Consider the following 27,545-nt stretch of genomic DNA (forward strand, 5'->3'; position numbering starts at 1 on the left):
TTAAAACTTCAATAGGTATACTTGCCTGAGAAAGACTATTTTGTTGCTGGGTTGTTGATTGCGGGGGATTTTTTTTTTGTGAAAAGGGCACAAAACATAAGCAAGACTTTTTTTTAGAAATAAAATAAAATTAACCAGGTGAAAAGTGATGCACCTTAAAAATGTAAAACCTCACAATTTATCAAGTGGACACACTTGGACAGTTATTTACAAAAAAATATGCATGGTCTTACAAGTTAATAGAAGCATGGTTAGCCTAGATGACCTAGTGCTGTACCTTTTTTCCTGCTTCTAAAGTCTGTGATGGTAGGCTGAGCTTTTTTCCTATGAGAGACTTCTGGAGCTTCATGGATCTCCTATAATGTCTCTCAAGTGTTCACTGCAACAACACCGCTGAGGTGGGTGATGCCAAAAATTAATTCTGTGCAGTTCTCAAAAACCTCCTGATATTTTCCACACAGTTCCTTGTTGTTTGTTTTGGTTTTTTAAAGTATTGTTTGTGCATTTGATACATCTATGAACATGCCTTTTCTCTTCTTCAGGAGCTTCATAGTGAATGGAGGTGAGTTTTGGTCTTTTGTGCACAGTTAGCAAGTTCTGCTTTCCTAATTTAATCAACAATCTATATTTGCTCCTGAATCCTGAATGACTTCAGAGATTATAACATGTTAATTTATGACTGGCGCACAAATCAAGGCACCCAATGAAAATTTAGAAGCAAAACCCCTATAACTCATTCACTATTTTATGCATCTGCATGGTCTTAACCAGCGTTGTTATCTAAAACTAATCTATGCTTTTCTTAACGCTTACCTTACAATTTTCTCAGGTACCTCTAGAAATATTTTTTACATATGTTACTTTATAGTGCAACTTGGATTCTGTATTTCAGGGTATTCCTATGCAGTTTTCCCATTATCCCTACTGTCATAGTCACAGTGCTTTGCAGGCACAGCTACAGTATCAACTGTTAATGAAACTGTATGAACAGTTAATTAAAAAGTACCATTATTTCAAATATACGTTCCTTTAAAGAATCTTACATGAAAACTTCTTGTTTGTAAATAAAAAGATGATTTTTATAAAAACCTAGGCAGTGACTTCAAAACAATCCAGGACCTTTTTTCTTTTATTTGGCTTCTCACAATCACAATTTTTTCCAAGCCTCAGCTACCTTACAAATTGGTTAAGGCCTTTTTCCACTACCACACCAACTCCACAGAACTAAAAGGAGCTGAGAATAATTTTGGTCAGAAAATAGATACACTGACAGTAGTTACTTTATTAGAAACATATGTCAAGTTACAAACAGAAAGTTGAAAAGATCTGCCATATTGAAATACAACTCCAGCAAGAACTCAGAAGGGGAAACCTCTGAAAAATGGCAGTTTTGCCAGTCCTTATGGAAGCAGCACAAATCATATGACCTATCAATGCCACTGAAAACTAGGAATTTCCAAATAACTGCAGAGCACTTTAACATGATACTAAACTAGTGTATTGCAATTTAACATGATATTAAATCTGTTTATTTAATACCAATATGGAATATTTGTTCTGTACTCTGCAAATCTGAAATACTTCTTACTACTGTATATATGAAAAGGGAATTGCCTTCTGGCTGCTGGCAGAGCTTTCCATCTGTAAAAGTCTGCCCAGTGCAAGCTAAACTCTGCTGTGGTTCAGCTGCCAATGATCTTGTCTGTCTCGGGTCATAGTGGACAATTTTATCCTTTCTAACACTTGTCTGGCTTAAGCAAGTTTCAGCGGTTCTCTACGACTTCTGTGACATTTGCAATAATTCAAAATAATTCAAAAGAATGAAGCCAACTTCATTAAACTCAAGATATACTCATGAACACCCATCAGTGCTTTCAGTTCCTTGACAATTTTAATGCAAGTATAAATTAACCTAGTACCATCACAAAGAAATCTGATTTCAGCAGTAGCTTTTTAGTACGAGGTACCATCACACCCAGACTTCTCTTGGTGTGTGGTAGTTTCCCATGCTCTTCATTCAGATCACCTTAACCTGAAAATCCATGTGTTCACTTGAAAGATTTTTCTCATTGTTAAACTATGAACAGTACCTTAATAATTCTTCTGTCCTTGGAAATTAATAGTTACTTCTTTTTTTTTAACTATCTTCAAACCTTGTCTTAGCTGGGTCCTTATCAAACTAAAAATAATTCCTCTGGTGACAGGATGCTAATAACGCCAAGTATTTTGAAAACACTGAACCTGACTGATACTAGTTTTTCCTGGAAAACACATAACAATATTCATTTAAAATGTCCACTTAACCTGTATGCATCAGCTACATCTGCAAGATTTGTTGTGTTAAGCTTGAAATGATACAATTATCATTTGCAATTACTGAAAGCTTCTGGCTAGCTTCATGACTACTAGAAGTACATCCTTTTCCACAGTGCCCTGGTTCGCTGTGAAAGTAGCGACGTGCTTAGTCTGAGCTGTTAAAAAGAAACATCTTTCACACATCCCTAGCACTTGGGGGTTTGATTTTGACACTTGAGAAAGACATTTGCTACTTATGCACAGTAGTCTTTTCTACTTCAGCTTGAGAAAAACATTACTTTCTGTCGATGTAAATGTAGCAAAAATAAGTACTTGAACAGGAGGTCTCAGGAAACAGTGTTAATTAAGGCAGTATATTAAAAAATTAGTGGCACAATATCAACGCCTACTAGAACAGAAAACAAGAGTTTGTGAGCCCTGTTTCCTCTTTTGTTTCTGGAGTTCATTTACAGCCTGACTTTCAGCTGCAACTTCACATTCAGGCTCTAAAGCACTGGGAGCTGCCGCTGTATATTCAGCATTATTTGAAAATAAGGCTGCAAGCAGCTTCCTTGTGTTCTGTTTATTTGCTCTGAAATCCAGGCTTGGTGCTGATGGTCTTCTTACTTGTTTTTAACAAGTGCAGTTTAAGGACAAAAATCAAGGAATACATTAAATATCTATTTTTCGGGTGAGTTTAGTAACTGAGCTTAAGAGCAATCTTAACATTAAATTCTTGGAAAAGTCTCTCAAAATCCTAATCAGTGCATGCTTAACTGCTTTTTTCTGTTTGAGGTTTTTAGTTTAGGCTGAAATAATATCAGAGAGAAACTATTTCAAATCATGTTTTTCAGAAAGTATTACATAGTAAAAAACCCCACAAAACCAACCCAAACAAATCCTTAGGGCAAACCAACAGGCATCATTATTTTTTCATCATTTATCAATATTTGCTCTGAATGTTTGGTTTTTGGCAAAATAAAACATAACCAGCTAAACTTTTCTGAAGCAGAAAGCAGTGTCTGGCTGTTACCTCCTCTAGGGGTGAGGTGGGGTGGAGTGCATAACAGACACGGGAGCAGACTGAATTAACATTTCATGGGAAAGCAGTAACAAAAGGAGGAGGGAGATAAATGCAAAAAATACTTTTTTTCTCAAACCTAAGCATATTTTAGATTTTGCTAACTTCTCAAATGTCTGCTGACCAGTGGTTTCTTAGTAGTGAAAACTGCTTACAAAAATTGATGCATGTTATTTTTCAATTGATGCATTTTACTTTTCTATTATTTGAAAAAAGCATTGTAGGGAAGTGGACATTAACAAAATTTTTTTGCATGTTTAAACATTATTTCCACTTTTTTAAAAAAAAATCACACCTTTTACATGGAAGGATGCAAAGGAAGGTGGATAGTGCACAGCTTAAAATTAATTCAAAATTCTGTTTTTATCCTTTAATCTCTTATTAATCATTAACATTCTACTTAAGAATCAACCTGTGAGTCACAGGACAAAGGATTCAGTATTAAAATACTTTAGCTTTATAATAGGGTCACTGCAATCTATCCAATGAAGTTGTACATCAACACTGAGATGTATTTTAAGGAGCTGAAAGTACCAGTAACTATCATTCATCCTAAATGCATCTTTTTTCAACATGAAAAATGAGGAATATCTTATGTCTGTTATTGTATCCTATCAAGTATATTCATTAAGAGTGTATTTCAATGTCTGGCTGAAGTAGAAGTTGTACTATCTTGGCTATCAGAAGACAGACCAACCCCGCCCCACAAAAATGTTAATCCACTAAAAGTGCAACAAAAAGAAAAGGTCGTTTGCATTCCATATCAAGACAGGATCAAAACATTTTAGTATTTTCTTCAAAATTATTGAAAAGATATTTACTTGGCTCTTCCTAGACCTGCTGATTGTCCCTTGCTGACCTGATTATTGCAATTCTCTTCTGCTCTTAACTTCTGCCATTATCTCTTTCTGGAGTGTTTTCTCTGTGTTTAATTGTGAAATATCCCTCAAGCCAGTAAGATCACTGATACTACAGTATCACTATACTCTGTTGACCAGGACAGCAATCTGCAATGCTGAAAATGTGGTTTCAAAATTCTCCTGTAAGTTAGGTAAAACAGAAACATCAGCTTGATCTCCTGCATCTACAGTGAACACTTCATCCATTAGGTGACCACTGAGAGCTCTGGGGTTTCAGATCTCTACTCTTCATTTGACTAAAGCAACCATTTATGAAAAATCTTTTCTTGAAAGTCAGTTTTGGTTTAAATTAACTGAAATTTCTCAGTCTGCCTAACAGATACTTCATCAAATTCCTAACCTATTTTATTGCTGTATAGATATCTACTGAAATGATAATGGGTGAACAGTTCTACAGTTTTAATTCTTGCTGGAATAAGTATCTGATTAGATGAGAAGTATTACCATAAATCTCAGACTTTAAACTGCAATTTGAATGCGTAAACACAGCTGTCTGATATGTCTCCCATGAGTTAAAATGGAAATTACGATAGTCAGACACTACTATATATTTTTTAAACATTAAAAATAGGAAACCCCAAAGGCTCTCCCAGGAGTGCTGTAAATGTAGGACAACTTTGCTATAATGCAGAGAATATTACTAAGGGATCAGAAAGGAGAAGGGAGACATAATGGTCAGAAACAACAGAAGACTAAAATACAGAGTTGTTTCATTAGCAAGGAAAAGCTATTAGTTTACAAAATACCTGTCAATACAGCAAAAATGTCTGCTTCTTTCTACATTATCCATAACCCACTAAGAGGGAGAACTGCTTGACCTGAATCTGTATCAGGCAGGTCTTTTAGCAAATGCCTCCCTTAGAGTCACTACATCATAAGCAACTGAATTTAAGAGCTGAGCCCATTCTTACTGTGCCCAGTATTTTAGCCTTACGTAATCCTTCATGAGAGCAGTTTTCTCTTAGAGAAAACATAGATGGACACATAGGAGAAAACCAAACCTAAAAGTAAAGAGAAAGCAAACAGGAATGCCAATTTTGTGCTAGTGAAGGGCAGGTATTCTTCATAATTACTGGCAGAGGGGTCTTACCTGAAGGAGTTCCTTGAATTAAAAATATACTGCAGAACACCTCTACAGCCAAGAATAACAAGTCCTAAGTGAACTGGCAATTTCAGACTTTCAGCACCTTTATTCTCTGTTATTTTCTTCTTTTTTAACAGCTTTCAATTTCTTTACCACTTTCATTTGGAAAGTCTAACTAATTTGTACGCTTTTCAGAGTCCCACTAGAACAGAAATAGGCAAACAACTTCAAGCATGCTTCAGTATTGTTTCCTGTCTTCCTTGCTGTTTCCACCAGTGTCCCCTAACCTCTTCACTCCTCTGTCACTACAGCTCACTGTCTCCCTCTCCTTTCAATCCCCTACTAGTCTCAGAACACTCAAGCACCTTCAGTCAAACTTTCTGATTGTAGGAGTAGAAGTAGCAGATTTTAAAGCAGAAAACAAGCAATACAACGTAAGTTTTAGCACTGAGTGGAAAAGTCAGTGAGAAGTGTCATAGCATCTTGAGGGAGCTTTCAACAGCAAACAGCAATAATGAGGAAATATAACACTGCATACATTCTTTATTAAAGGATAAATGTTTTATTCCACTCTTTAAACGTTTTATTCCACTATGCTCTCTCATCTCTCCATGAATCTGTGGAAATTTCTAGCCAACATATCCTTAGGCAAAGACATCACCACACCTGCTGTCCATCACATGTTAGTCTGGAACCTGGGAGCTTGGAGTTTAGCTTCCACAACTTTATTTGCTTCAGCCACCTCCAGCTCAAGACTAGCTTTGTCTTTCTCACAACAATAACCCTTTCAGTCTCTGGCACCCCACCATCCTTTATTGGTACCTTAAACATAGCATAATATTACTATGCTCGTGACAACACCACCTCTTCCATAGTTAGTGAGTTAACTCCTTGCATCCATGGCCAAAGAGCTAAGGCTCTGAAGTCTAAATCTGTGGGTTTGCTTCAGAATGATCTTTGCAGGAAGAAATATGTCTGCCAATGTTTTACTTCTTACTAGCTTCTTTTTTTCATTTTCTTTTTCTAAAGAGCCTACTAACTTGGTCTATTTAGTCATATTTTTTCCCAGACCTTTTATACTCAAGATGTCACTTCTCAGCTCACATCACAACCTTTATGGAAACAGATCTTATACAATATTGGGTGAAATCAAAAGAAATCTATACTATTTATTTACTTGTTAGCCACACGTGACCCTTGAAGTTAGCATATGAATGCAACACACATCCCTTTTTACAACCTATATGTCAGCTTTGTGCTTCAGGGGTGATAAAAGATTTTTACCTGATAGCAAAAATACAGTCTACATAGTATACATTATTTTCAGTAGATATAGCAAAATACATTCAGTAAAAAAGAGTTCAATGTTACTATTAAACACTTCAGAGAAACTCTTGATTTTTAAAAATTAAAATGCCACAGAACTGTGTTTCTGAGTCCTGTCAGAAATTAAAGAGGAAGGACTAAAATCTGAATGCCTAGTGGGAGGCTAGGTTAAGTCTACCATATTAAACACTTCTACTTCTTGTGTGCTGGTCCACTTACAGGCAATCACTGCCTAATGCATAAACTTACTACACTTTGATCTGTTGATCTTCCTCAATCAAGATGCTAGACTTCATTCCCCATTTAATAACTTCTTGGACTCCTTTTTCTTCTTTTCTGCCTTGCAACATGGATGCATCTTCTCCCTAACAACTCTAAAGCTTCTTTATTGCATTCTTTAAATAACTCCTTACAGTTCTGCTCTTCCACAGTACTTGATCTGGCTGTAGTTCTCCCATTGATATTCCAGGCTTCCCTTTTTCCTTTCTATAACAAATAATATTTTTTTCTTCAATATCACTTCATGACTTCACTCATTCACTTCAGATTTTCACTCATTATTGTCACTTCAATACATTTCAGTTCAGTTTCTGGGGTTTTGGGTGGGGGAGGGGGGATAGGAAAACCTTTTGGAATGTATTTGAATGGTTAATACCAAGGTCCATGAATGGAGATTTTAGGCAGTAACTTAATACAAACACAGCAAACTAAAGTGGAGGAAGGTAGGCAGGTTCATACTTAGACAAGCAAAAAAAAGAAACAGACATAAAACCAAAGACAGTGGGGAAGAACGTCAGGAAATGCTAAAAAGGAAGAAGAAACACAATACATAACACCGAATCCTCTGTTCCCATATATTGCTCATTCTATCAAGACCCCTTGCCTGCCAGGAAGACTAGGTCCCATTGTGGTCCAGAAGACAGGGAGCAATTACTCTTTACGCTTTGAGAGCTCACTGCAGAGAAGAATGTTTATAGCTCCCAATTTAGTTTTCCAGTGTCAGCACTGCATTAAAACCCATCTTTCCTGCCATATAGAATTGGCCACTGTAGCAGAGGAGAACAATTCATTAGAGATGGAAAGAGTCATTTATCTACAATCCAAATAAGTTTGAGATAACTAGCAAGATCGATTCATAATGAGGGATGACAGAGCCATTAAACTTTGAAACTCAAATTCATAAATAAATGAAAGTGGGGGAAAATGAATACAGAAACAAAAGAGATTTTGTTTTCAGCATAAAGATCAATAATGAGATTTAGTACTGCTTCATTTAAGACAAGAGGATGGATAACAACAGTTCTAATTGCACAACTGCAACTTTCAGTGCTGTTTTTTCTTATTTACTTAAAAATCAAACTGAAATCACTTGTGGGAGAGACCCATGGGTACGTGGATCAGAAGCATTACAAAAGGTCAATCTAAGTTTACAATAAGGGCAATTACCCATGAAATGTACTCCTGCAAAAAAGGTAGCTGTTCACTGCTCTGAAGAGGCAATCTGGTCAGACCATGATTTTTTGGTTCTATGAACACTCTCCACATTATCAAGAACACATTTTCTAGTTCAAAGTATTGTACATCAGGAAAAAGACAGGTGAACAGTCTAATTGTATCCATCCAAATAAACATAGACAAGAATATTGTTCTAATTCTTGCTTAAAAAATTCTCAGCTCTTCTCCACTATCATGTACTTTTTCTGCTAAACTGCTTGTATTTATTTCACCTTTCATTTAATTTGCAAATAGAATGCAAAAGTGATCTGAAATGTTCTGACTATCCTGGTAACGATACTTGGGTAATGCATACAGATGCTTGCACCATATTCATCCCATACCCCAGCTTTTCCTGAGAGAAAGCAACACTTTGTTTTGAGACTGCCAAATTCCTTTACTCAGTGGCTTGTCATTCAAAATTTTTCTGTAGAATATCACAGACATCGTGCTGTCATGAAAGTAAACACCTACTAAGTGGGAACTCATGGCTGGCTGTGAATGTGATCTTCGTCTCCTCTAATTCTGTTAAAAAGGTGAATAAAATGATTTCATAAGCGGATCACAAAATAGGGCACATCTGTCATTTGGTTGAGTGTGTACTAAAGGAGCATGTATCCACCACTAAGATCCTGACAGAGTTTCCTATTTCATGAGAGAAACACTGTCCAGGGAAGTTCAGAGTAGACCAGGTTTCTGTGAAGACTGTAGACAGGACTAATCTCTGTATCATTTCCCCTCTTCAGCTGAAAAAAAGATGTATGTCTTGTATAGCACCATTAAAGTACCATTAATTCAAAACCCTAAAACCCATAAATATGTTCAGCGGACAGGGTTAGTGTATCACATTAGTCCTATGTTATTTTAGGAGTCAAGAGAGAAGTGTGTATAAGGACTATACAGAAGTCATGCTGGGGAAACTAATATTGCCCTAGTGTTCTAGCTGTGAAGAGTTAGAATAAGAATAATTCTATAATGACTAGCAGAACAATACAAAAATTGATTTATGTGATGTAGAAGGGATGCTTTGGGGTTTTGTTTTTCTTTTTTAACTCCACAGCCTTTTTCTCACTTACACTACCAGTAGTTTAATCTCCAATAAAAGTCCAGAACAGCACAGAATCAGGGGGATCCAAACTGTGCTAGAAAAGCATGAGTGTGATTTTTTTAACAGTAATATATAAAACATTAATAGCCTACTCAGCATCATCTCATTTCCACAATAGATGCAAGCATCAAGTATGTTACTGCAAAAAGACAAACAAAAAGACAAATCATGAACTGTCAGACAGTTACAAATAATCTTAAAATACTTTGAAAGACATTTCCCTGTTCAGTTAGCTCCTGCACATGACCATTTTTTCCACACATAACCCACACAATGTTAATAAAAATTGTACGTTTCTTTGACAAAGTGTTTTATGATAGCCATGTAGCAGTTCAAGCTGGCAAGAAAGGCAGCAATAGGAAAGATTCAGAAATTCCTTATTTTGTAAAGGAGCTTCAATCCCAGAATCTTCCAAGCCATTTCCACTTTCCTGATAACCAGCAATAGATTGGTTATTGGTTATGAATAAAATATTGGTTATGAATAAAATAATCAGGAACTGATATCATATGGTAGTTGGAATAACCTTGACACTAATTTGCCATATAAGAACGTTAACAATTTTTGATTTGAGAGGAATCCATAGGTATTAAACCTACATACTACACAGAAACAGAATTTATTTAGCATTTCAATCACCAACACTTTGCATCACTGAGTTTAAGTCTAAGATCTCACAATGTGTCAGTTTCTTAAGGTTGAATCTTGTTTGTATTCTGAAAATAAAATCTTGGTGGCAAATGAAAAAGAATTAAAAAAATTCAGTAGCTAAAGGAAACATTTAAGCATTTATATTCTAGTCAGCAGTTTTATAAATGCTTAAAGAAATGTGGCATATTGCAAGGTCTTGGAGGTATGCACACAGTTCATGTTTTTAGAAAACAGGCAAATCCTCCTTAGCCTGTCTTTAACTCAGTGCATTATGCATTAGGAGACAAATTTCAACATGCAAAATATTTGGGGATGGGTGGATTATTTTTTTTATATATATAAATAGTTTCCAGTATATTTAGAGTGAAAAGTTGGTGTATTCTTTAAAAAATGAAACAATGAAAGCATGAGCCAAAATACATAATGAGTTCATTAAAGTAGCCACATCCCTTAAGTATTTATGAAACTTGAGGAGAAGCATGAGTATGTTTTTCAAAAAAATGATTGCCTGTAGTTTGTAATTACTAATGGGATGACTCCGTCATCTTTGTGCATAAATAAATAATGCCAGCAGATTACTTTAGCCACTGAAAAGGGCCAGGAAAATGGAGTTTTCTCAGCAAATGCAGTAGCACATTTACCAAGTTGAATCATTACATGCAACCTGGACAAATCCATTTCAATTTTACATTTCTCATAAGTTATCTGTTGTAGTTTTCTTCAGCCATCTTCTCTAAGGTTCAGAAAATAAAAATGAAAATAAAATCAGAACCTTCCCAAAAATAGAATTAGAACCACAAGTGTTTTTCTACCCTTAATTGAACATCAAAACATCCACTTAGAATCCCTTTATGTGTTGGCGCATCTCCCAAAATTTGACACCTGCAAGTCTGAACAATTTTGGATCTGCACTACAGCAAAATCTTGTTTATAAATATTTATAAACAACATGACAACTGTGCACAGAATATGCATTATTAAAATAAATGCCCTGTACAATCCTAATGATAGAGATCCAGAAAACAAATACAGAAGGGAATTTCTGAGCAGCTTAAAAATATCTTGCTGTACAGTAGTATCCATTCAAACTCAAATTCTTACACTATCCATATTGTTTCTTCTAAGCAAATGGTGCTGAAATCACTGAGGATTATCCTTTTGTTTAGCTTAGAATTTCCCTCCATCCACATACTTTTAAAAATGCATTCAATCTGACTTTCTAAAAAAGGAGGATTTTATTGACTTGTAAAATACGTTTCCTATCCATGAAAGCCTAATATGTGTTGAGTAACGGTATCTGTAAAGGCAATTTTCCCACCTAAAAGTATATATACAGGTGCTTGACTTTTGCTCTGTAAACTCACACCACTTCTCTGCGCTGTGGACTGTTGCAGGGTTTCGTCCAACAGAAGAGACCCGATTACAGTTTATCCTCCCAGTGTTAAATGTGGTTATGATACTGATAGCTGAAGTTGTACACAGCTTCTCCCAGTACATAGGAAGGTCTGGTCCTACTGCATCATGAGTATGGTGGCTTCCCTCAACACAACCCTAATGCTTATGAACCAACTCCCATAAAAACATGACAAGTAAAAAAATCATGCCAGTGAATAAATATTTCAGCTAATAAAGCTGAATCCCATCCAGAGAAGGTAAAGTGGGCAATAATAATAAGTTGAAGTGCAAATAAATGAAATCAACACAAATACCTTGCTGTACAGATAAATTCATACTGGGTCTATAAATATCAGAAAGGGTCATTCAGTACAACCTCCTGTGTGGATAAACAGAAGTACTTTCTTGAATGGATCACTGATGTGTGGAAATGCATATATGACACAAACCATCTAATTCTGATCTTAAAATTGCCAGCAAGCAGTTGCCTCTAGCAGTTCTTATTTTTGCAATGGACATTACTGTGGATGTTGCAAGCATGTGCTTCTCTTAAGACTAAAACTTGCTGTCTCCCATCCTTGACTCCTGGTATACTTGTCTGTTAGAATATAATGTCATCTTGCCAAGTGTGTGCTGATACCAATCAAATCACCTCCTAACTTTCCTCTTTGAGGAGCTGCTGGATTGAGATTTCTGAGATGACTGTATAGTATAGTGTCTCTCTCGTCTTTATTGTCACTCTGTATTCTAGGATGGGGGAAAAAACCCTCCACATGGAGCAACACTATTTTTGACATGTTATTTTAGTTCTTAGTTGAGCTGGTATGGTGTTTGCATGCATATATCACTCTTACAACATTAGTTCTTACTCCTCTATTTTTAACTGCATTATAAATGCATAGAACCTGCACTGCAGTTAAATTAAGGAATCAGAAAGCTAAGTGCTCAACTGAAACAGACATTTCCCCAACCTCACGAGAGCAACTATTCAAAACAGTCTGTATGAAGTAAATTCTGTCACTGGTTTTGAAAGCATTTACCCACAAATCCTGACAGTTGCCAATACTGAAGCAAAGCTCCAGCACACATCCATGAAGAATCATACAAACATCCTTTTCAGTATTACAACACAATGTATTTATGTCGCAAAAAAAACCCTGAACATGTCAGGAATGCATCAAACATATGAAATTCCTAAAAAGAAGGCAGCCGATACTTGCAAAAGAGTCACAGACAAAAACAACCAGCTCAAGGCACCTGTAAGGTTCACTGGAGAACTGTAAATTGCGCTAAAGCCAGGTCTTACTTGTTAAACTAAAAGCTCTCTGGAAGGGGAACTGTGCTTTTCTGAGCCTAAGCACTGTCACACAAAGCCCTTCAATAAGTGACAGTCATTATCATGAAGTAACAACACTGACCCAAGTTGCTTAATTTACACTTAGGCTCTAGTCCTAAAGATGTAAATGCAGACAGAAAATGTATGCACTTAAGAAAGCCTTTTGACTTCAGAAAGGAAACATCCTTCTTTAAAAAGGCACTTTCTAAATGTCATGAAGTTTAAGTCTCCTAGTGCTTTACTTATGCAGATTTTGTGTAAAGATACTTCCAGTGAATTTAAAACAGAGGAAGTAATTAAACAGAGGAACCTTACAAATGTAGTAAAAGAATTACCTAGAAAGATACTCATCTGAGAACAATGTTTCAATGCCCTTCTCTTTAAAAAGCGCTTCTGATATATGGAATAAACCCTAGCTGAATAAACTGCAATCAGTTTCTGACTGTGGCTTGTTCGATTTTTTTACTATCATGTTGTCACTTACTATTTAAGTCATACTAAACATGAAAGACTAATGCAAATGATACACTTTCCTCTCTGCATATTTTGAAGAGAAACTTAATTCCCCAGTTTCTCAATAATTAGTTAGCAGCTAAAGATCATGGGGTTTTTTTCCCCTGAAAGACAGCAGAAAACAATAAGTAATCATTCTCACATAACTTACATTACAGCAATAGTTGGATCTTTGTAAATCACTGATACTGTTAAAAATCTGGTAGAACTGGTTTTGTGTGTCCTATTTGTTTAGCAAAAGCATTTTTGGTTCTGTTTTAACATGGCAGCACCTGTCAGTTATAAAAAAACGACACGAAGAAACATTTCAAGGTTCTAACAGCAAACATGTTTGAACATTATAAGATCAGATTTAATGGAATACATTCAGGGTGTCTTGTTATGAATTAGTGCATGAAAACATGGCAGAACAGTAAAGGCTGCTTGAAAGCTCCTTACCTCTGCTGCTTTCTAGAGTGTAATTCAACATGGCAACACACTGGGTTCAAAAAGACATTGATTTGCTGCAGTCCTGTGTGGGGCAAATCAAACAGCATGATAATAAATGAAAGGAGGGACTACACATAAAAAACTTACCAGAATAAAGCTACTTTTCTGATCTATAAACATCATGTCTTACACGAAGGTTGATCCAGATTTCTTTTCTTTTTTCCTTTTTCATAGGGAGCTCTTAACTGACTTCCTTTAATGAAAACTGAAGTGTTCATTTTTTAAAAAATAGATTTCCTATGATTCATATTTTCTATTATCAGATTGTATCAAAAATCCCTATAATTCCTAATCTACACAGTGGATGAGAATTCACTTTACCTAAAGGTTTCCTGAAGGAGTAAAAGTATGCTTTACATCCTTAAAAGTTCCTTAAAACTCTCAGAAAGCAGGAGGGTTCAGGAAGGCTAAGTCCATCTTTTAAAATCCCGGACTTCAAATATAGCTGTTCTTTCCCCTCACCTACTACCTCTGCATTTTCCCATATGGCAGAGTAGTAAAGCAGTTGCAGAATAGCTGAAAAAAAAATAAAAATTGTCTCTGAAAGTCTATTTCCTGCTGCACAATTCAAATATGGAGTAAACTCAATTCACTGAAAGCTCTGTCTCAACAAAAGTGTTATTTTTCTATTGTGCTTAACAGTTACTTGCTAGTAAAAATGAAGCAGAACAGGTAGAATCCTGGGCCCTTCTGAGTTTATTTGGAAACTCAGCATTTCTTTCTGAAATTTAAATAAATCTCAAAAAAAGATACCTAACACCTAAAATTGTTAGTGAAACAGACAATTTTATTTGGTACAAACAAGCATTTTAGAAATATGGGAAGGAACAGCAAAACCAGCAGGGTTATATTACATGTGCTGAAGAGTCATGAGCAGCAGAAAAAGAGCTTGTTACTGAGAGCTCACGTCACTCTAAAGACACCTGGATAATATCAAAGAAGCACAAAGAACGTGGCTTTTTGCTCTTTGCTATATACAGCACATCCCACAATGGCAAGGGTGTCTTTGGGTGCTACAGGAATGCAGTCAAGAGGAGCAGGAGAACAAGGAGTAGAAGTTTCAGCAGTTTGATGCTTGGTGATAGCCCAGTGCAACACTGCCTGTGACTATTACTGCAGAAAGGCCTGTGCGGAGGAACAGGAGCCACAGCTGGGGCTGGAGGGGCAGGCAGTGGGCATGGAAAAATGGAACACAGAAAGAGAAGTTAAGGAGTCCTCCCCTCCACAGAGGAAATTTCCAGATCATGGTACAAAATGCTTCACAATGAAGACAGCGAGCAACCTAAAATAAAATAAATCACTTCAGATTTAGCAAGAGATGGGATTAGCACAATCTTGTTCAATTATGTGTAATCTGGATGTGCTGTAGATGTGACACTGTATAAATTAGTGGATTAAGTCAGTGCAATCTTATCATGACTAGAATGATCAGTGACTGAACTGCTGATTCTGTATGTCTGTTTAACCTTTCATTAATTGATGCAGTCAATTTATTGAAACTTCTGTGCTTGAAAGCATTTAACTGAGGCTTCATAATATTCCTTTGGTTTCCTCAGGTATTCCCAATTATGTTTGCTGTTCAAACATGAAGAGATGCACTTGACAGGTCCATACCTCTCCCATTAAGTATACTGATGTGGTTCTTGTCAGTAATAAAGGCTAACTGCATTCCTCTGCTTCTAGATGTAACACAAAAATCCTTGCAGAACAAGTCGCACTTTAACCCTTAGGCAGAGGAAATCGAGGTGGTGACTACTCTGGAAAAAAAATACCTGGCTTCCAGAAGCAGGGGGGTGGCCATGGGTTGAAATGTATCTTACTCAGTGGCAAAACGGAGTTTGCTTTACTTTGCTGTTTAAAGACAGGTGATCTGCCACCAAGGTCTTACACTAGATTTCCAACCCACAAAGACAGGGTGGGGAATTTTTACAATTATTTTCAAATTCTGGAACCCTAGCTAGTTTAATGCACCATACATACAGGTGGACCTGAAGACACTTGACACAACAATGTAGGCTAAAAAACATAAAGTGTTTTGGGCTTACTTAAGTATAAAAGCTAAGGCAATACAGACTTGTGCCAATTTACACCACTGTAAGCTTTCTCGCTGCTTCTATTAATTCCTTTTGTATGTAAGAAAAGTCTCCAAATGCAAACTGCATATGACACTTTCTACACTCTTTTTAGAACAAATACCCACCTTTAGTAGGTATCCACATGCATTTCACAACAAGATTAATTTTACACTGGACATAAAATTTCTTAGTATCTTAGAGACATTTTAAAACTACACTTAAAGGGATGTATGTATCAAGGCAAGTGATAAGGTGAATTTCTTTCTTTGGAGGTTGGGGTCTTTATATCACCTTGCAGATAAATGAAGGAAATACAGATGTATAACCAACAGATTCTGTGCTAGACTGAATTTAGTACTGCAGCCCACATTAAAATCTGTGTGAAGACCTAAGCACCATCTTCCCCTATCTTAATGGATTTTAAAATTGCTCTGATGTAACACTAAACAACAAATAAAATGATGTTTTAACGAAAGTGTTACAAAAATAACTCTGCAAGCAAAACTGAGCTTTGAGATAAAAGCAGTGAACGCCCCTTTTGCATAATGGCCAGCGCTCATGGGCCTGCAAGAGAAGCCCCAGTGGCCGTCTGCCTGCCTCCAGCTTTGGGGAGGCAGAAGCACCTACAAAGCTGCCACTGCAGTGTAAGATGCCCAAGAAGGATCCCTTGTGCAACATGGCAAATCTCCACCCTGCTATGCAGGCTGAGTTTATGGTCAAACATACAAACTAGCAGCATAGATTAGCAGGGAAACCAGGGCAAGGGAAGAAAATGACTTGCTGCCTCTTGAGAGAGGAAGGAGCTGGCATAGCCTCTCCCCCCCCCTGCCCAGTACAGATGGGCTTTGCTTGCAGATGCAAAGGATGCCAACCATCTCTCACTGCAGGTGACTCACATTTGGCAGTCTGGCACACCTATCCACATCTAGGCCCCACCCAGAGCTGAGGGCATGAGATGTCCTCTCTGGATGGCTGGGCTGCAGGAGGGAAGCTTTGGAGTCTTGCTCACCTGGTTGGCTTGCTGGTGCCAGGCCAGAGGTGAGTTTGCTGAAGATGAGGAAAGTGAAGACAGTGATGAGAAGTGAAGGAAAAAAAATTGAAGAGCCCCACCCTGGAAAAATCCTGGGCCCTTCAACAAAAACAAACTCTCGATGCTTTATCAAACACTTGTGTTGCTGGAAAGTTATACTTCTGTAAGAGCCTATGCCTTCTTATCTGTCCCAGTACCAAAAGAAGTGCCAGGTAAAATGCCGAATAAGCTAGCACACAGATACTTTCCAACACCATAATATGCACAGTACACTGCATGCTTTTTCCAATAAGCCTGAAATTTCTCTGATAAGGTTCAAAGAATTCTTCAGATCACAATGTCCCTAACCCTCACAGAAACTGCACCACAAGAAACCTCCCCTCAAGTAAGACTATTGTATAACTACTGAAATGTACGTCTTCCCAGTTCTCTTTTATTATCTTTCCAGACTTCATAAAAAAAATCTAAAATTCAGACACCCATATTGGTTTATGACTGCAAAGAGAACATAGACTTTTACGGACACTGTAGCATTAAATGAAGCATTAAAATAATCTGCTTTGTGTAAATCAGTTTATTAAAAAGGCTTGTAACTGGAAACAATTGAAAGATGCCACCCAGTGGCTGAAGGCGGCACAGAGTTAATATAAAACTGGTGGTAGGATTCAACTACAATGACATCTAGTGGTGTGAGATATCACACCGCTAGAACAACTTTCGAAAACCTAACTAGAAAAGGATGTTTTAATAATGTTACTTCTAAATTTAACCCAAACACAAGTTAATCGACCGTATGATTTAAAATACACACCGGTAATTCTTTTGTATCTTATTTTTCATTTAAAAACATGGCATAGTGCACCATCCAGTATTATTAGTGATTCTGAAAATCCCTTACAAAAAAATTTTTAAAGCAAAAATAATTTTACAAATTACAAATACACTTCTATAATCCCAGTGGCTTTTAAATTAGTATTACTTGCAGAGCTAAGTGACATACAAGCCATTTAAAGGTAACTTAGTGGGTTTGTTAATCCTATGGGTTTTAATCCAAAAACATTCTGTAGAATGCATGCTATAGGAGGCTTTAGAATCCCTATTGAAAATATGCTATGAATTGGTATATTGGATAAATTAAATTTCTGAACAATCATATTATTTTCCTGCAAAACACAGCAATAGAACTGGACACATCATAATTTATGAGTACTCTCATAAGTGAAGTTTGAAACAGCCATTGTACATTACTTGCAATGGATTATATTAAAATATTAATTCAGTAACTGGGTGAAGCTTTTTCATATTATTTCTTGCATTTTCATACTATTTCTTCCATTCTGTACTTTGATTCTGGTTTCTGATAAAAGACTTAAATGAGATCAGGCTGAGTTGGTGCAATGCAGGTATTGCAGATTCCAAGAATACCATGCTCAATGAAAGCTCACCAGATGTGAAGGAGGGAAAGGAGAAAAAACCCCACCCAACTTTTAAAAAGCTCCATCAGGAGCTAGATCTTAGTTATTCATGTGACAAATATCAATATAAATTACACTGTATGCCAGTACAAAAAAGATCTGACAGAAACAAAAAATGGGGGCTCACATTTTGAAGAGTCTTTTAGTCAAGTACCAAGGTACTCTGAAAAGCATTATTCAGGTAAGATAAATATTAGCAGAAGAAGAAAGTGTTAACTTCCATGTTTGCATATACAGGCTTGATCTATTTTGTACAAATTATGTACATATTATATTCAAACACTATATGTCTCTGAACCGAACATCTTGTTCAACATCAGTCAGATTTGTAGTGTTGGTTTAACACATTACACAGCTGAAATGCTGTGCAAATAAATAAATAAATTGTAATGAGGGAGGCTATGCTTTCCTGCTCAGAGATGTGGCATCACTGGAAGCAGTGCCCAATGACACAGTGCTGAAAAAAACCCAGACTTTAGCTCTGCAGGTGCAGTGAATCTCATTTTGAGATCTGGGAGATGTAAACAACAGTAGCTGCTTTATGAACCAAGTCCTGGAAGAGTCATGCAGTTCCAGCCTTCGGTGTCAAGCCTGTAAAAGCATGGGAGTAAGAAAGCTACCTTGTTGAGAAAAAAAAGAAAAAAAAAAAAAACGACAAACAGACCAGCCAATAATAGATAACCAATCAGTCACTCATGTTCACTCTGAAAGAGTAATATTCATACATATGCACAGATTTTTTTCCGTTTAATTTAATCCAGGACAAGTGGATATATAATAAATGCAGGAAATACAGGAAAAAACAAACAAACAAATAAACAACAATGGAGAAACAGATCACAATAAGAATGAAGGAGTAGCAGGGATAGGAAGGATGAAAAAAAAAAGGAAATACAGTTTTTAAAACAAGCACAATACATCCTACAGTTAGGATATACTGTTGGGCTATCCTAACTACCTAGTATCAAACAATGGCTCCCTTATAGTAAAAGGCTTTTCTTTAGCTAAACTTTAGCTAACTTACATGCACACAGATCTATACAGCTAATGTAGGAATTTTGAACCTGTATCACTCAAATAAATCAATCACTATTGTAGAAAAACAATCCATAAAAATGTGGCCCTTTTGTAAGGGGCTCACCTTTAAAATAAGTGCATAATTACAGGACTTGAGAATCTCTGTATCTAACTGGAAGTGCACCCTGCAGAATAATTTCACAGGTAAAAAATTCTTAGCTATGTTAAACAGGTTAAATGAGTAAAACGGCTGCTAAAGGAACGATACCCATCCATCATTTAAAAGCACTTCTGTGGGACAGTTTTTGAGTGTGGAAGTTGCCCCAATCTGTCAGAGCAACATTTATTAATAAATGGTAAAATATATTAATGATCTGAACATCAACCGTGCCAATGGTTTCCTGTTTGTATTGAGAAACACTGTAAATACACCAGAGGTAACTGTTCTTTATATTAAACTATTTACTTTTGTATTTAAAGAAATGTTCAAGCCTAAGTAGTATAAATGTAAAGAAACTTTTCTTTGAAGTTAAAGTCATAGTAGTGTGACAAATCAATGTTGTCACATTTGGATTTGTCAGTTTATTGGGATTTTTTAAATCAAACCAAGGGTGATTTATTTTTTTCCAAAGAACGATAAAGATTTGTCTGTACTCTTCAGTTTTATCCTCTAACTCAGCTCAGAGACCACACAGGGTGACCGAGTTCATCCAATGCGAAGTATTCACTAAGAAAAACTCCCACATTTCTACAAGAAAATAGTTTATAAAAATAGTTCTATATGAAAAATAATTGCTAAACTTGTTACATTAAACTGCTAAACTGGGGTATTTGGCATCATCAGGACTATTTTACCAATCCTTTTCACTCGAGGTGTTAATTTTACCAGAATGTCATGCATTGTTATTTTCAGTGGAAAACGTACAACTGGCAACTAATTTCCAAAGCTGTTCTGACTAGCTTCACTCCTGAACTCCAGTTGGAGAGTCAAAGTAAATTAAATGTATTTACCAGAAAAAAAGGCTTAATTTTATTTCTGTAGTTGCAAATTTGGAAGTTAAAATACTGAGAAAATTTATATAAGAACCATTTAGTACACTGATAGTTCTAAACATATTCCAGTACTGTAAATTGTAGTACCTATATACATTTCCTTAAATACGTTAGATGCCTTCTTAAAATCATCCGCTAGTCCTTGTTATTATCCAGCTATCTACAATTCATTATCAGGAAAGATATTTTCGCCACAATGTGCAACACACAGACAACGCACTAGAAAGGGGGCAGCACTGGAGGGGGTAACTATAGAAATCTTGGAGAAAGTTTAGCAGAGAGTGAGTGTATTTTTTTCTCACCGAGGGTTCGAATAGGCAGATAAAATCTGGTTGTGCAACATTTTGACAAAAAGCAAAATTCAACTGCATGATGACAGAACAAGTTGTTCTTTCTGCCTAACATGCAACATCCACCCAAGTCTCTTGTATGCAAACTGAGTACATACATTACTTTGGTATGAATTAAGAAAAAACTGACATTGAATTTTCTTCATGCAGAAGCTGGAAAGGATTATTCCTCAGTTCCACTGGTTTTTTATTCAGTTTTTTTTTTCTGCAAAGTTTTATTCACATTAATCATTCATATTGTGATTTCTTTGTTAAAAATATCTTGGCTATTGAAAGGAATTGGTTAATATGTTGCTGAAACATCCTAAAAGTAACAGCAGAATAAAAAAACCTTTAAGACACAAAAAATAAATTATCATGAGCAAGTAACCTAGGAAAGTAGCCTAGGGGTTCTGTCTTCTAATTAGAACTTCAGCTTTTTCAAAGAACAGAACCACATAGTGTCAAATGGTGCTTAAGTTTTCATAGAAAGAAATTACTTGCACTGAATAATATCTTCATGAAGGTTAATGCTATTTCACCAGTGTATTAAGAGACAGTGTTACAAATGTTTAGGAGTCAGAATAAAAATATTTGCTTAGGAAAGGGTTTTGAATCCATTCTAATATAGATAAGTTTTTTCAGGATCCACCGAAACATGATTTTTTTGTATGATCATAAGATCTTGAAGAGAGATATTAAACGAGTGAAGATCTAAATGTTCAGTTTTATGACTAAAATACCAGTGGATGTTTGACAAAATGGTACAGATTTCCATGTAATACAGTAACGTGTCTATGTTGCATGCTATACAGTAATCCATGCAACTGTGACCAGTGAATTCAACTTTTAAAGGAAGCATCAGTATTTTGAATAGCCTTAGTCAAATTTTCTTCTACATTTCCTAAGCTACTGTGGATAGTTGCTAAACTGCTACTTCTCTGGTAATGCTGGTTTAGCTGCTGCTGAAGTAATCCTTATACACTTTCAGTTTTACAGCAAATCCAATTTCTGGTGTCACTGTCCTGAAATATTCAAATCAAAGCTGCTGGAGATGTTAATAGAAGTTAATAGAACTAGCACTTACTAAAAAGCAGAGTCTAAAAAAACATGGAACTTAATGCGTTACTGGTTACTGTATCAAGATCGTGCTGTGTTGAGTGACTTGTGATTGATTTAATGATTTGGTTACTTTTCAGTGTTTTCATTTTCCCTACTTTCAGCACTATTCTATCATAGTTATTTAGAAAAAAATTAAAAGGTCTTCTATGTGCAGTTCTCTCACCTCAATAAACCCATTTCCTTGAGCATGACCTCTGCCAACTAGTAAAAAGTTAGCAGTTCTTAAGCAGTCTAAGGTATCCTTCAACCTCAACTGAAGAGTAATAGAGAGCCATGTGTGACACAAACACATAAAAGAGATTAATACTTAGAAACACTGCCTTAGAAGTTGCCGGTGCAACAAAAAGTTGTATTTTACCTGAAGAAATATTATTTATAGGACAGTAATATGAGTCATAGATTTGGAATTTCGTATATGCACAATCTTGCAGGAAACCTACATGCATTTCCTGATGATAATTCTTCAAGCTAAGCAATGGTTCAGTCTCACCGTAAAAACAGCACAACAGAAATGAAATGCATTATTTCTACATTTGTACTAAATGAGATACAAAAAGATAAGAAAAAGTGGAAAAGCAGATAACACAAGCACTTTGCTAGTGGCATACAGGCTGTTTCCCTGCCAGAATAAAGAGAGAAATCAGGGACCTGTATTCACCCATGGCTTCAAGTGGGTGGGGGAACAGGAGGAAAAGGGCAAATGAGAGGCAACTACAATAAGGGTCTTGTGGAAGACAAGCAACCAATCCACCCACAAAATCCCTCCCTAGTTTCCACTTCCCCAAAAGCCCAATCAGAAATCCAGTATGCTCGAGCATCAAATGTTTGTTGCTTCCTTCATTTCACCATGTCTTTTACAATAACGTAGCTGCTTATGTATCAGCAGTGTCTCTGGATCTAATAGGGGACATTGCACAAATGTGGAAAAAGTAAGAACTTGGTGAAAGGAGGAAAAAAAGGAGTTGAAAGTTATCAAAATAGCGGGGATAATCCAGGGACAAAAAAGATCAATGTTTAAGGGAGAAGGGTGCATTTTCAAAAATTTGTATGATACTTAAATATGCAGAAATATCCCTATAAATGCAGTTACTGAATCTAATACAGAATGGAATTAATTCATGTACTTCTAATAAATTAAATACTTCATTTTTAACAGTATATAGTTTTGTGATTCAATTATTACCATTGGGATAGGTAGTACTAAAACAGCACGTGAGGCAGACTGCAAAAGAGTCATATAGTAACATGGACATACTTATTCCCTTCAGGAAAAAGTATTGTTGCTCCTTGTATTTTGACATCTTAGAAATTCTTTGAAAAGTCTCTCTGGCGATGAAGAAAGAAATCTGCATACAAGCAGTTAAGAACTTCTCCTTCTAATTTCTGCCAAGGTTTATTCTGTATTCAGTAACAAGTTTCTTGTGTAACATAAAAAGATTATAAAGACATATAAGCATTGTATGAGAAGATTAATTCACCAATGCCTTTTTTTAATCTCAAGTAGAGGAATACCATAATTTCTGAGTATGCTCAACAATTAAAACTATAAAATGAGATCTTTGATACAGCCATTCAGTAACATACGCTTCATTCTTAAGCACTGATTATATTTCTTGCTATTCACAGCTAAGAATTATTAATATAATTCAAAATAACTATTAGAAGCTAAGTGCTGATTATGCTTCTGAAACATTTTCTAAACTTAATGAAAGAGTTTTCTTCTTCTGGAACAGGAGGAGAGTAAGAAATGTTTCCAAGTCTTAACTTATTCTCATATTGGACTATACCTTAAGACAGATTTGCCTTATATGGTCTGAGCAGGCAGTTGGAGACTGCCTGAAGACCTCCTGAAGACACTGTCAGTCTTAATTATCTTATCACCCTACCTGACAATCACATATATTTGTTGGATGATTATCAATAGGTCGATGCACCCTCAGTAAGTTTGCAGATGACGCCGAGTAGGGACACAGTGTTGACCTGCTGGAGGGCAGTCAGGCTGTGCAGAGGGACCTGGGCAGGCTGGAGCGATGGGCCGAGGCCATTCCTGTGAGGTTCAACAGGGCTCAGTGCCGGGTCCTGCCCTTGGGTCACAGCAGCCCCACAAGGCGCTACAGGCTGGGGCAGAGCGGCTGGAAAGGGCCTGGTGGGAAAGGGCCTGGGGGTGCTGGTCCACAGCCGGCTGAGCGTGAGCCAGCAGTGTGCCCAGGTGGCCAAGGCGGCCAGCAGCACCCTGGCTGGTACCAGACACAGTGTGGCCAGCAGGACCAGGGCAGCAATGGTCCCCCTGTCCTGGGCACTGGTGAGGCCGCACCTCGAACGCTGTGTTCAGGTTTGGGCCCCTCGCTGCAAGAGGGACGCTGAGGTGCTGCAGCGTGGCCAGAGCGGGCAGCGAGGCTGGTGCAGGGTCTGGAGCACAAGTCTGATGGGGAGCGGCTGAGGGAACGGGGGTGGTTCAGTCTGGAGGAAACTCAGAGGGGATCTTACCGCTCTCTCCAACTACCTGACAGGAGGCTGTAGGCAGGTGGGGGTTGGTATCTTCTCCCAGATAACAAGCGACAGGACAAGATGCAATGGCCTCAAGTTACACCAGGGGAGATTTACATGGGGTATTAGGAAAACTTCCTTCACTGAAAGGGTGCTCAAGCATTGGAACAGGTTGCCCAGGGAGGTGGGTGAGTGACCATCCCTGGAGGTGTTTGAAAGGTGTATAAATGTGCGCCGGGACATAGTTTATGGTGGGCTTGGCAGTCCCGGGTTAATGATTGGACTTGATCTTAAAGGTCTTTTCCAACCTAAATGATTCTATTCTATCATAATAAAGTCTCTGTGTTCATATTTCTCTTACAATAAGTGCTCATAGAAATAAAAAAGAAATGTTAAAATCATGGCTTGGGGATCTTAAAACATAATAAGGTGGGTTTTGTGTTATAATAAGGTGGTTGTGCAACTCAATTTTAGCACTAGGCAAAAGTGTATTTTTGATTTCTCCTTCTCTTGGCATAAATATTTTTTTCCAGTGACAAAATAGAGTAAGTAACACTGGCCAGAAATACAGATTATTGACTGTAGCTACCCTTCTGAGCCATAAAACATACTTTCCCTGGGTGTTTGTGTCTCAGCTATTACACTCATTTTAAAGGGATGAATAGAGTTGCTGCTGTTACGATCTGTGACTACTTCCTCCTAAGATTTAGCAAAGTAGGTAGGCTGCTGGAAAGATATTGGCATTCTTAGTAGAAGCATATGATCCTTTATTTTTATGACTGTTACCCTGCATTCAGCCTACATATTTTTGTATGTTTGACTATACTATATTCAACTGCTATAAATTGCTATGTATGGTGCAATAAATAAATAAATAAAAGAAAATAATTTCTGTTCATTATTTCAGTGGGATTATGTAAACTGCAAAATGAGAAATTATCTCGCACTTTTACAAAGTCAAAGATTATTAATTCTGTGACATAAAAACTAAAATATCAAAATTAATGTTTCCAAAAACATTTCACTCAAGAAATCAGCAGCTTTTGACAAAACATGGGGCAGAAAATTTCTGAACATTTCCCTTCTTTATACAATACGCATGAAAAAAATGAAAAAAAGAAAACAACAAACCCCAGCTTGCATACCATTAAATTATGCATAGTAGTGAGTTTAAAAAAGTATATCTGCTTCGTAAAAGTTAGTGTTAACCATCCATTCAAAAACAAGATACATATGATCTACCTTAAATATGTTCTGAAGAAAAAGTAAAAATCACGACTTATTACTGAAATCTATCGCACATCAGGACAAGCAGTTCCTAAGCATTTGTACATGGTCCTCAAGACCAGCAGCAAACTACAGAAAAATCAATTCTAGTTACTCCTGGGTGTCATTCTCTTCCCTAAAACTTAAAATAAACAACATGAACATCTAATGCCTGAAAATAAGTGGCATGATGGTACATGAAGAAGTTCCAGAAAAGGTTTATCTGCCGTCACGTTTTGTAAGGACACAATACTGCAATTTCTTGCATTGCAGGTTTTGCATGGGCAGGTAATGACACTGTTGTGATATGTCACAGAAATATTGAAACAGTATGCTAGATTAAAAAGTTTGCTCTTAAAATGCAGAAACATTTTGAGCCATTTGGGCAGAGAAAAATCTAATTTCTGGATGACCCTACCCTGGAGCTATAGCCTGAGTTCATTATCATATTGCATCTGCAGAGGCCACGAGGGAAAGTATCATTTACACAGCTTAACACAGGAGGTCTCCTGACTGACGTACTCTCTCAAACACATTTTAGCATGTGACCAACTATTAATTTTGAGCATAGCTGCTTGTAAATGTACTCTGTTAGAAAAAAAATATTAATCCTGGTAGGACTCATGCACATTGTGAGACTAAAAGTTCAATTTCCTGACTATTTATGGACCCATTAATGGTGCAGTGAAGAAGTGAGTATATAGCAAACACCTCGTCCAGAAAGTGTTCCTGCCTTTTTTTTTCCTGCTTCCCCTACTTCTCATTTATATGCTCTCCTGAAATGTCTCACTTCAACATTTTTCTTGTTTTATGACCTAGATTTACCAAGGTTGTCACAGACCTGCAAATTAAATCTCCCTTTGTCATGTCTTTTATTCCTTTAAAAATTAATTTCTAGGAGTACTGACTTGAGTATCACCTCACCTCTGAGTTTCTACCAGGAAGGTAAAGCCACAGGAGATCCCCAGGAGCCGCTACAATTGCATCCGCTTAAGGGAATCCACTTGCTGAGGAAAGAAGTAGTATAGTATATCCTGTTTATGGATGATGAAAGACATTCCAGTATTTGTGTACAACTGTGCACATACTAGACATCTACTGAGGAAAGACATTACAATATTTAGTATGTACAACAGTGGTCTTCTGAAGATACTAAATTTAAATCTTCTTGAGCATTACACGTTGCTATGCAAAAAAGCTCTTCCTCCATTGTAGGGTCATTTATTTCTCTTCGTAACCATGCTTATCTAAGAGGAAGGACTCCCCTGCTTTAAAAAAATTCTTGAAAGATGAAAAAGATTAAAAATATCTGACTGAACCTTAACCTTCCCTTTGAAAAAACACAGGGATACAGAGGAATCATGCTGGGGGAAGCATATATAAAAGCTTTGCTATATAAAAAGAAAATAATCACATACAAAAGTTTAATATGGCAATGTTTTTCATTATGCACATACACTAAAACAGTTTACAAAGTAACATAAATTGGTAATATCTGCTGAAATCAATAAAAGTATTACTACATGTAAAGGACTGACTACACTATATATTGAGTAATGCACATAGCAGAATAAAAGTATTACTGAATGTAAAGAACTGACACTATATACTGAGTAACATGCATGGTAGAATATCAATATATAAAAATAATGCACTGTGCATTGTTTTGACTTGAATATAATTTGCAAGTATACAGTATTCGAAAGATTCCATGGACAATTAATTACTGATAGATGGTAAGCTATGCTTCAAGAAAACCCCTTTTAACTAGTAACTGCACTTAGAATGTGACCAAGCAGGAACGTGAAGATCAGAAATGTACTTGGAAATATGAAGAACAAATTATGTGCCAGGGCAGCAGTGTCCCAGGTGGAACTAGGATTCATATTTCGTACAAATATATATACATAAAATAAATAAGTAAATATATCATAGAACAGCTTTGTGTTTGGGTAGCACCTCCAGTATAAAATGCTTTTAACTAATGATGCTGACAATA

Source organism: Falco peregrinus, chromosome Z (genome assembly GCF_023634155.1).
Source record: "Falco peregrinus isolate bFalPer1 chromosome Z, bFalPer1.pri, whole genome shotgun sequence".
In the NCBI taxonomy this organism is placed as follows: Eukaryota; Metazoa; Chordata; class Aves; order Falconiformes; family Falconidae; genus Falco; species Falco peregrinus.